The 12,684-nt window shown below is 34.9% G+C and overlaps 1 long non-coding RNA gene across 1 annotated transcript in view; it reads left to right on the forward strand.

The window, feature by feature from the left end:
* Window positions 1-2,488: 2,488 nt before the first annotated feature.
* Window positions 2,489-12,684, forward strand: part of LOC111547153 — a 23,116-nt gene continuing 12,920 nt past the window's right edge. The window contains exons 1-2 of the long non-coding RNA XR_002733039.2: window positions 2,489-2,544; window positions 5,095-5,158. This is a non-coding gene — a long non-coding RNA (uncharacterized LOC111547153). The remainder of the gene's footprint in view (window positions 2,545-5,094; window positions 5,159-12,684) is intronic.

A 12,684-nucleotide genomic window follows, 5' to 3' on the forward strand; every position in this document is an offset into this window, starting at 1 on the left:
TTCTACTACATAAGAACTGGGGCTTGTTTTAGCAGCATTGATTAAGTTGTCATTGATTTTCAAGATAGGAAATAGAACTTTCAAATTTCCCACATGAATTTTAAGTAAGTCAGATATTAACAACAAGATAAAACATTTACCATGGCAATGACAGAATAGTCAAGTATCATTCAAAACCTTTCAAAGCTCACAAAGAGCATATGGATTCTAGATGTCAATACATACATGACTAGGTATTAATTTTATTATTTAATCTAAATAAATGCTTCAATAAGCATCTAGCACAAAAAATAGAGAGTTCACTTATTTTTCTACATGTTTTTGTTCACTCGAAATTTGCATAAAGGTATATTTTCTACCAGTCGATAGAAATCAGTCTTATTAACAGTTAAGATTTATTGAGCTCAGTATTCTGCTAAATTTTTAGAGCACTATGTGAATTAATCCTCACAAAAACCTCAGAGCAGAGTTTGCCCAACTTGGAACTATTGACGTTTTGGGCTGGATAATTATTTCCGGGTAGGGACTGTCCTGGGTATTGTAAGATATTGAGCACAATCTCTGGCCTCTACTCATTAGAAACCAGTACCGTCTCTCATCCCAAATGGTGAAAATAAGAGAGTGCAGGGGCTCACACCTGTAATCCCAGCACTTTGGGAGGCTGAGGCAGGAGGATGACTTGAGCCTAGGAGTTGGAGACCAGCCTGGGCAAAATGACAAAAGCCCATCTCCACAAGTAATACAAGAATTAGCTGGGCGTGGTGGTGCACACCTGTCATCCCAGTTACTTGGGAGGCTGAGGTGGGAGGATCTCTTGAGGCCGGGAGGCAGAGGTTGCAGTGAGCTGAGTTTGCACACTTGCATTGCAGCCTGGGCAATAGGGCAAGACTCTATCTAAAAAAAAAAAAAAAAAAAAAAAAAAAAAAAAAATTAAAAATATCTTCAAATATTGCAAATGTGCCATGGGGGCAAAACTGCACTCTGGCTGACAACCATTGCTTTAGGACAAATATTATTATTTCTCCTCCATTACAGAATTTACCTGGAGACACACAGCCGGCAAGATGAGCATCTGGAGCAGAGAGGTAAGCTTGTTTGGATAAAGCCCAGGAACTTTGTATTAATTGATAATGTCTCCAGTCGATTTCAAAGATACATGAGCAGAATTGTGTCTAGTTACATGTGAGGGTTTTCTTAGTATTTACTTTAATGTATATGTGAATTGAGCATTTACTATTTGGAAAATACTACACCAGAGCAAAAAGTGATGACAAACTTAACTTACTCATGGCCACTGAAGAACTTAAACCTTGTCATTGGTAAATAGCTAATTCACAAATGAGGTTATGAATTTCATGTACTGTACTCAAACGCCTTTAAAGAATGAAATATACATTCAAGTTTCTTAAACATCACCTCTTAAACATTTCTGTTCATTTAAGTTTTGGTATCATTGAGCAAATATGCAAATATAAAATTATTACCTATGGTAGAATTATCTTGTGAGAGAGAGTGTATCTCTATACTACAATAATTGGCAAATCTAGCCCACTACCTGTTTTAGTAAATAATGTTTTATTGGGACATAGCTATACTCATTTGTGTATGTGTTGTCTGTGGCTACTTTTATGCTATGATGACAGAGATTAGTAGTTGTGGCAGAAATCATATAGTTTACAAAGCCTGAGACTTTTACTATTTGGCCTTACAGAGAAAGTTTGCTAACCCTGACATAGTATTTCAAGGTAGTCAGATTTTTGTAGCTGTGTAATCAAAGGTATTCTACTTGTCTGTGTTTATGCTTTGTATATTTTTAAATGTATATTAATCTGGAATGCATCTGTGGAGCACAAGAAATAACATTCAGCCTTTTCTCCGATTAAATTGCCTTAATAAAGAATAATTGATTAAAATGATCTGAAGACTCATTCTGTGCTAGTCAGTTTGCCAGGAGTTCTACATGCATTACACTACTTAATTGTTACAACAACACTGTGGGGCAGTCAGTCAATTTTCACTTTTTATGAGGTCACTGAGACTTATGAAGGCTATGGAACTTCCTCAAGGTCATGCAGAATCAGAACACATACATGTTTGATTGCAAAGCTCAAGTCTATTTAACAACTGTATTACACTCTGTGCACAGAAGAAAATGTCAATAAAAATTTTTCTTGGTTTTACCTATGTTTTAAAGATCTAAGCAGATAATTTTTTCAAAGTTTATCCACATTTTCTGAATCTTCTTATAAAGGGAAAATACCTTATGCCTGCATAAATGAAAGGAGACCAAGATTATTGACTTATTCATTAGCAAATACATAGCGAGCCCCTATCCTCCACTAGGCATTGTGCTAAATACTAAGGATATAGTTGATAAGATACATCATCATTTACCTCATCAGGCTCTGCTCCTAGTGGGGAGACAAAAGAAAACCAGAAAAAGATGACAACACAACGGGCTGAAATGACCATAATACAGGTATGTGCCAGGTACTGAGAGAGGATGAAGGTTTCACGAATGTATTTGAAACCAAGACTTGATAGGTGAATAACGATCAGCCCTGATGGAGATTTGGACTCTGGCCATGAAGTCTTTGGAACGGCCTTGGGATACAGAAGTGTTTTGTACAATTCCTGACTCTGCAAGCTTGTGTTTTAGTTAGGGGATGCAAGCTAGAATGTGTAAAATATCCATTAATAATACAAGACGTCTTATGAGTAACTGCTAAATTGTGTGGAACAGCATAAAAGTACAATAGCAATTGAGAGTTGAAGCGAATGAACAGAGTGTGGGGGGGAGTCAGAGGGAAGGAGGTATGGAAGTTGAATGTTTAAAATAATCAGAACCTGGCTAAATGGGGAAGAGGGGGTGCTGAGGGGACTGAGTATTTTTGGTGACCAACTGAAGCAGGGATAGTGTCCACAAGCTCTTGACTCCTAAAGAGACTGGCCTCGATAAAATCAGTGTTAAAAATAGTGGGAGAGAAAGGTCTATTGGTAGCTTTGGGCAAACATGTAGATAGTTTTGAGAAGAGTGGAAGAAATAAAAAAACATTTATCTGGGCTGGGCGCGTGGCTCACACCTGTAATCTCAGCATTTTGGGGTCCGAGGTGGTTGGATCACTTGAGGTCAGGAGTTAGAGACGAACCTGGCCAACATGGCAAAACCCCGTCTCTACTAAAAATACAAAAATTAGCTGGGTATAGTGGCACGCACCTGTAGTCCCAGCTACTTGGGAAGCTGAGGCAGGAGAATCGCTTGAACCCAGGAGGCGGAGGTTGCGGTGACCCGAGATCATGTCACTGCACTCCAGCCTGGGTGACAGAGCAAGACTCCATCATCTCAAAAAAAAAAAAATATATATATATATATATATATATATATATATATATATGTATATCATACTGATAATAGGTGGTTTGTGAAGAGCATAACATAATCTTAGGTGAATAAGTGAAAAAAGACCAAATGCATTAAATAAATCACTGCTGCAGACAATTTTTAAAAATTCTATTAATGTAATTTGATCCCAAAATAATTGATATTCATGCCACACTGAAGAGGCTGCACAGTACTTTAAAAATTAATTGATATCTTCAAGTAAATAATTCCAGTTTATCATTTAATAAGGGTACCTACCTTACTGTGTATCTGACACTGTGAATAAAAGCATCTATGACTCATCATCACCTCCCTAGCTTTCAGTCTAATAGAGGAGGCAAGGAGTAAATCAAATTATCATACAATGACCCCCAAATTTAGCAACTAGATAAGAATTCCAAATCAGAAGCAATCACCAGGAGAGTTCATCATAAATGATGCTGGCTTAGGAGTAGAGGACATTAAGGAAGGTTTTATTCTGATTAAATGGGATTTAAAGGGAGCTGAAAAATAAAATGTTGCTGAGGCAAAAGGCAGGTACGTGTTGTGGACTGAGTAAGGAAGAAGCATCCAGACTGAAGAAGTAGCATATACAAATCCCTGGGCAGGAGGGAGAACAGAATATTCTAGCTTGTAAATGTATTTGAAATGTGAAAGATACATTTGGAGTAGTCATTAATGGTCTCAAATTCCTACTGTTGAAGTAAAATTGCAGCTTTACAGACAAGGACACATGGTTTTCTTTATTATTCAGATGTAAAATCTGTACATCTGGCACAAGCAATGTAAGTAGATAAGGTATAAATAATTTGAAAATGCTAGACCATTTTAAAAATTGTTAGGTTACTCTGCCTGAAAATAGCACTCCCTTTTTCTTTCTACCCAGAGACAAAAGAAAGATCAGTTATACATCTAAGTCTTGGGTTGAAATAGATTGGGTCTTAAAATTAAACACACATAGTTAGGATTATTTGATCTAGATCAAATAACCACTCCTATATTGATTAATGTCGCTCTTAAGTAAAATTCATCTCCTTTTCCTTCCTCTGTTCCATTTATTTGCTTTTTTGGTAAAGTTGCTTATTTTTGAATATGATTTAAATACTGTTTTTAGCAATCATGAAAATAAATGTTAAAATTGTTTTTGATTAAAGACTTACATTTTGTTCTGCTTCTCATAAACTTATGAGATCAAAATTTTTAATCTTCTATCTTGAACCTAGATAGCTGTTTCAAGCAATACGGAAAGGAAATATTTACGAATACAAACTTTGAGAAAGGCACAGTGCCAGGCACCACTGTGGGGAATATCACCCCAATTTCATCAAGTTGCTCATAGTCTAGATGGAAAGCCTAAACTTAAGTTATATGTATAATTATATATCCCATAGAGATGAACAACATGTATGAAATAAAAATGAATTGAGAAAAACTTATTTGGAGAAGAGGATGGTCTGTAGTGTTCTGTATGAGAGCTTCATGGATAAGAAAGCACTAGAGTTGGATCTTGAAATAGATTAGATTAGATTGGGATACAAGAGACCTATTAAATTAGTAGATGGGGTGTTTATCCATGTCTATTAAATGTCAGAGTCCATATCTCCATCTAGTATGCTATATTTTCTACCTAATGGCATTTTTTAATATCATGATCGGTTTTGATAGAATTCTTCTATTATAAATACAATGTGTTTTTATTGTCTGTTTTTCAGGAATTTTACTTTAACAGAAGATAGTAATGAGGGCTTGAACACTAAGGAATTAATGAGAGATCAGGTAACCATCAGTTAATCCACATTCAATGCTCTTTTAGCTTGGTTATTTTCATTCTTTCAAGTCTTGTTTTCATGAGATAATTTCTTCCAAGGGGCATTAAGATTTTACTTTTGTAATCAGGTCATGATGTGGCTTGCTTGCTTATGTGAGAGGATTTTAGTGCAAAGTGAATTAAATTCATAGAAGAGTGCTCTGTTGCTTGAACTTATGAAAAGTTTAGCTTTTAATTTGAATGAGAGTATTTTACAAGAGACAATGGTGATTTTAGACTATGGTGATTATTTACATATTTGAGTAAAAGTGAGTAGATTGTAGTTTTTTCAAATTTGTGGCCATTTTGAGAAGACAGCAATGTATATGTACTCTAGTTTCATAGAGAATTCTCATAAGAAATAGTGAAAGATAAATTGATACAGAAAATGCAATTAAGGCCTAATTATATGTGTACTTAATGGATAGGTGAAGGCATTAAGGAAAGAGAGAGGGAGAAACAGAGAGCGATCATGTGCATTTCAAGTGTAAACTGGTTATTGTTTGAGCGATTTGTGAAAGGATATTTGGAAATCAATGTTTTATCACATGAATATGAGAAAGGACGCCAACAGAAATACAATACTTCACAAAATTATTTTTGCACATGGTGATAATCATCAGTAAAATAAGATTTACTTTTCATCCAATAAAACATTAGAATAGTGTATCCTACAAAGATGCTATTTTCTTCATTACATAACAAATTCTGTGAATTTTCTCAAAGTATCGCTCTCAAAAAAATGTGAGGTTTTAAGATTCGATAAGTAATATAAAACAAGGAAGAAAAGAAAAAAATGAGAACTAATTACATAAAAATTAAATAATCAGTTTTCACACTCTAATATTGTTGGGCTTCAAATGGAATGCCATGAATGATTAAACACATGAACAAAAATGCTATTGTGATCATTTCTCAAAATTCACAAAAAGAAAATTATAATAATCAAAATTTAATCTATGCTTAATACTAGAATATTATTAGTACTTAGATTTTGAATATGATTCTGAACATGTTGAATGTTTTAAGAAAGTACTTTATCCCAAATGATGACAAAACAATTCATGACAGAATAATCTGAGATTATCGGAAGTTTCCTAATTTGTTCTCATGTGTTAATTGCTATTTAGACACTAGGAACTATTTTAAACCTAGGCATTGCTTTAATTCTTACACTACTCTTACAACATATAACATGTCTATTGTAGTTAGTATAATCAATAATTTCATAAATAAGGAACATAAAGCTTAAGAATTTAGCACCTTTGAGGCAATTAAGATGGTAAGTCATTGAGCTAGAGTTTGAACCCAGATCCCCCTGATAACAAATAAAAAAAGTTAACGATCAGGTTATACGGCCATCCATAGAAAGGACCACAAATACCCTACCCAGTAACTACAGAGGTTCCAGTAACTGGGTTACAGAACTTCAGAGAATCACTTACTAACTGAGCTAGTCATTAATTCTCTCTAAACTTCATGCTAATTATCTGTAATGCAGCATTCATGTTAGTACTTACAATCTCTTAGGTCTGAAGTAGTAATTTAATAATGTAATGCACAGAGGTAGTTTAATAGTTTAATTTCGATTATGCATGACCCTAAGAAAGTGAGCATTAAAATAGCTTTTATTATTATTCTTAGATTCATATACCTGTGTTTATAAAACTGGGTACCTTAGATTTGTGTGGCATAGCGGAGGTTTCAAAATGTTTTCATGCATAAAATATTCATACATATGTTATTTAACATTTTATGTCATGCTTAATTAAGATAGGCTTAACATCTGCGATTGTGAGGCTTAAGAATGACATATAAAATTCCGGTGCTGCAACTCAACTAGCTTTTGGGGAAAAAAACACAGAATACACATTTTTTTTTTAGGTTTGAGATTCAGTTCTGAAGAGTTCGCTGCTTTACCTTCTGAACTTACTCACTTGAAATATGGCTTGCTTTCTACGATTCTGTGGAATTGGCAACCTCCGTTTTTATTCTAACAATGTAATACATTTCTAAATTAATATTATACACATTTTTCCCCCAGCAAAAACTGCTCCCAATCAGAATAAATACACATCTCCCATACTTTGCCTACACTTTTACTTATCTCATTTGAGGAATGTATCTATTTTAAGAAAAACAAGAAATATAACCTGATTGTGTTTCTTGGGGTCAGAATCCTGTTCTTTGAGTATCTTCTGATCACAGTAAGCTTTTGATGAATTTTGCTAAAATTGTTGAACATAATTTGAGTAGCTACAAGCTTGGGAACTAACTATATAAAATTATATCCACGCCATCAAGTGACTTGCAATTTTATTGGTTAGAATTCTCTTTTAAACAGCTTTTTTACCAAGACTTTGATAAACGTAATGAATCTTTTTAGAAAATATAGAGAAATGCAGATTATTATAACAAATGCCAAGGTACTCATCTTGATTTTCTTAATTGTCTTCATTGTCAAAAAATTACTGCTTCCATGAATCTGTGCATGTCTGTCTAATTCAAGTTTCTATATGTTTCCTAAAATTTATATATTTCTACTCAATGTATAATATTAAATTGTGGATTTTATTCTTTACATAAAGAGTGTTGTACTGTACCTATTATTTTTTTTCCATTTCATTTTTGAGATTAGCCATGTTAATGGACATAGATCTATTTCACTTTAATTGTTGAATAGTATTACATGATTTTAAAATATTGTATTTTGTTTATTCCCCTGGTAATGGGAACAAAATGAACAATAATAAACAATGTTTAACAGTATATTCTTGTACAGACGTCCTTGCTGACATAAGTAGGAATAGTTCTAACAAATATACATTTGAGTGAAATTGCTGGATTTAAGGGTGTATGTGTTTTCAACTACTTTGGTGTCAGACTCCTTTTGCTCACATTCCAGATTTATAGTCAGAAGATCCAAACTGCTGTACCTGTGAAAAATGTCTAGGCATGACTCTTTTTATCACTTCTACTTGTCACTGTGGTCTGAACATCCTCTTGATAAGTTACTGCACCAACAAACTAACTGTCCTCTTTGCATCCACCCTTCCTTCTATAGACCATCTGCCACACAGCAGCCCAGGGGATACTTCTAAAACTTAATTCAGATCCTATTACTTTTCTGCCTCAAGCCCCATAAGGGCCACTAATTCATTCAGAGTAGAAGACAAAGATGTTATAATAATTTACAGCCCACAGCCACAACTCAAGATTGCTTTGTTGACTTGTTTTCCTTTTTCTTCTTCTCTAGACGGTAGATGGAGACTTTCCCTCCAACTTCATCCCCATTTCTGACAATGGGAATCATTATTACTTCCTCTTTTCCTGACGGTGTGGTATTTTGTGGTCCTTATTTAATGTGGATTTGGTTTCCCATGGGGTTCCCAGCCCCAGATGGCAGGCACTGACTTTGACTTTCCTCCTTCTGCCCAGCAGAGCAACAAACCTCAAAGCCCAGTTTACTTAGATTAGCAGATACTCAGGGAGAAAAACAGTTAAATGCTCCTGCGATCTTTATTTTGCTGGGTTTCCACTCTCTTTTATATTACAACTGGTTATTCCCACCAATCCTGTCAACACTTGGCCTCTTAAAGAGTTTTAATTTTTTAAAATCGCCTTTGGTCACTAAACTTACTATTTAACGACAAAAACAAACAAACAAATAAAAACCATCATGAACATATTCTTTATCAATAAATGAATATAATAGTCCCAATAATTTTAAACACCATAAATCATTTGCTTCTCCAGAAAATCAAGGGCTCTAGTCTCCGAGAGGGAGAGTGAATCTACTCTGGTTGAACACAGTCAAATACTGAATTATTATTATTTTAACTGTCATTTTAGTAGTTCCTAGACCTTCAGAAGCTTGTCAGAAATGAAAATGTTATGTGGTTATTACATTATTTAGTGTCTTGCATGAATAAATGTTTTCAGTTTCCCCTATTTGGACTATCTAAGTAGTCTAGAACAATCGTAGCATCTGCTTGAATTTCTGATAGCCTTAGAAAGACAGGACAGAGCACCAAAATGACATGTATGATGGCAACATGAATTAATAAAGACACAAATAAGTATCTACTTTAGATAGCTTTCCTTTTACATTTTTATTTAATTGGAAAGATATGAAAACAAAAATTTAAAAATCTTCCATAAATTTCTCACTAAAAAAAAGTACACACAACAAGAAAAGTGGTGTTATTTCTTTTCTGATCTCCCAATTCTAATACTAAGAGAAAACAGTAGCTAATAACATGATACATGTTTCTGGATTTCTTTATGCATGTTTACATATACTTTTTATAAAACTTAGATCATATTACATAAACTATCCTGCATACTGCTTTTTCACCTTAAGGGGTTATTATAGTAAATGCATACATTTAGTTAATTTTTCAAATTATGAATAGCACAGCAATACTAGAATAAGTATTAGACATATGTGGAATTAGAATGAAACATATGTCAGCACAAAAATAATTAATACCCATAGATGGAATTACAACTTAAAAACTGCTTTATAAATTATTTTCAGTTAATATGATTTTTGTTTTATTCTCAGAAATATTTACTATGGAAAATGCAGATGTCATCTTTTTTTCAATTAATAATATAAGGGCTATATTTATATACTCATGTTTGCTTATAATATCATTTGGATAATTTAGTATTATGAATATACCTCCACTTACTTTAGTCCCTATAGTCAGTTTTTTTCATTTCCTATCATAATTTAGTAATACACATTTACATAAAAGATTTCCACATATCTTAACATACAAAACTACAGTTATGTGAAAATGATCATCGTAAAGTTTTTCTATAATGTATTAATTAGTCATAGCAAAATCATTCCTACTTCTTTGCCTCATAAAATGATTAGAAGTGAGAGCTTAGACCTGCAGCATCCAATATGGTGGCCAGGAGCCACTTGTGGTATTTGGGAATGTGAAATGCTGCAAGTTCGAACTGAATAGTGTTATAAAAATAAAATACACATTGGATTTCAATGACTCAGTATGAAGGAAAGGAATATAAAATATCTCATTAATCATGTCATATTGATTTTATTTGAAATGAAAATATTTTTGAACACTAGGCAAATAAAATATATTTTAAAAATTTTCTTCATCTTTAATTTAATTGGATTTATTTTTGAAATGTTGCTACTAGAAAATTGATGACTGCATTTGTGGCCCCGTTATATTACTTTTGGACAGTGTTAGTACAATTTTTAAAATTAATATACCTCTTGCCTTTGAGACATAAAAATGCAAAGTCAACAAAGAAGGGTATAACTCATTGAAGCAATTTACTGACCTAGATGTGGCCAAGAACTTTTCCAGGGACCCACGGAACCTACTGCAGATTCCATGAACAGGAAAGTGAAAACTTGCACAACTGATGGCACACACTTCTATATTCTTTCATTTTGTTCCCTGTGTGATCCTTAAGAACCAGCTAGTTGAACAGATATACAGGGGCTATGCAACTGAAAATTTCTGCACTTCACTTGTATGCAAAAAGGATGAATGACAAGTGAGAAAACTTAAGTATTTAAGTATTCACTGAAAACCAAAACTGCTTCTGGGTCATGCATAGATTGATTGAATCCAGTTTTCTGGATTCAAAGATTGTCTTAGACTGTTTGAGGTGCTATAACAAAATTCCTTAGACTGGGTAATTTCCAAAAAGAAACATATTTATTATTCACAGTTCTGGAGGCTGGGAAGTCCAAGATAAAGTCACCAGCAGATTTAGTGTTTGGTGAGAGTCAGTTGCTCTAAACAGCACCTCACATGGCAGAAGGGCAAAAGGTCTCCCTCAAACCTCTTTTATTAGGGCAGAAATCATATTCAGGAGGAAGAGCCCTCCTGACCTAATCACCTCCTAAACGCTTCATTTATTAATACTGTCATTTGAGGGTTAAGTGATAATCTATAAATTTTAGGGGACAAGCATTAAAATCACAGCATTCTGTCCCTGGCCCCCCAAAGTTAACGTCCTTCTCATTTGCAAAATACATTTACTTCATTCAAATACTCCAAAAGTCTTATCTTATTCCAGCATCAACTTTAAAGTCTAAGTCCAAAGGTACATCTAAATATCATCTAAATAAGATATGAGTGAAACTTAAGGTTATAATTCATTCTGAAACAAATTTCTTCCCAGCTGTGAGCTTGAGAAATCAAACAAGTGATATGTTTCCAAAATACAATGGTGAAACAGACATAGACATTCCCATTTCAAAAGTGAGAAATAGTAAGAAAGCAAGAGGTACCTGGTCTCAAGAAAGTCCAAAATCCAACAGGGCAAACAACAGGCCCAGGAGAACTGTGGAGGGAAGGATATTCCCAAGACAAGAGACCAGTAGAGCTACCAGTGTGCAACTCTTGCCTAGGAGAGATGCAGGAGTGTGACTTCCATGTATCAGAGCTTCTGCATGAGCTGTGCCCAGCAAAACCATGGGACCATGGCTTCCTGGAGCCTTGAGGACCCATTTACCACCCCAGTTTGTTTGGAAGGTTAAGACATCAAGCCAGAGATTATTCTTAAGCTTCAAGTCTCTCTGTAGTATTCTTTGAAACTGAAGTGGAGATAACTATGTGCCTAGAGCTTGTGTACTCTGCATGCCAGCAGAAACAGCACCTTTCAAACACTATCAAGGTACTACCTGTGCCCTGCGGAGGGGCAGCTGGAAGTGCACTTCTACCTGCTGGAGTCACAGGTGGGGTAGATCCTTCAAATCACTCTCCCTCTGAAGACCCTGGAATTCTGGGCCTATGATGGGAAAGGCAATCCTGCCTCTGAAATGCCTTCAGGGTCATTCTGTGTGTGTGTGTGTGTGTGTGTGTGTGTGTGTGTGTGTATTTTTGTTTTATGTTTTTTGAGACAGAGTCTCACTCTGTAGTCCAGGCTGGAATGCAGTAACAGAATTCACAATCTTGGCTCTCTGCAACCTCCGCCTCCCAGGTTCAAGTGATTCTCATGCTTCAGTCTTATGAGTAACTGGGACCACAGGCAGGTGCCACCACACCTGGCTAATTTTTTGTATTTTTAGTAGAGACAGGGTCTACCATGTTGACCAGGCTGGTCTTGAACTGGCCTCAAGCGATCTGCCTGCCTCAGCCTCCTGAAGTGCTGGAATTAAAGATGTGAGCCACTGTGCCTGGCCCAGGGTCATTCTTTTTTTTGTCTTGAGGAGCAGCACCTAGATTCTTTCTATTCATATAAATCTCCTTATTCAAGAGTTGCTTGCAAGGTTCGCTTGGCCACATCCTTGGTGTTCTCTCTGAAACTGTCATTTTCATACTTTAAACATGGTCAGGCTAAGAATTTTTCAAATCTTAAATACTGCTTCCTTTTGATTATAAATTCCATTTTTAATTTGTTCTCTCTTCTTCCATTTTACTGTAAATAGTCAAGAGAGACCACGCCATACCCTCAACCTCTCAACACCTTGCTTAGATATTTATTCTGCTAAATATCC

The sequence above is a fragment of the Piliocolobus tephrosceles genome, chromosome 4 (assembly GCF_002776525.5).
Source record: "Piliocolobus tephrosceles isolate RC106 chromosome 4, ASM277652v3, whole genome shotgun sequence".
NCBI classification, from domain to species: domain Eukaryota; kingdom Metazoa; phylum Chordata; class Mammalia; order Primates; family Cercopithecidae; genus Piliocolobus; species Piliocolobus tephrosceles.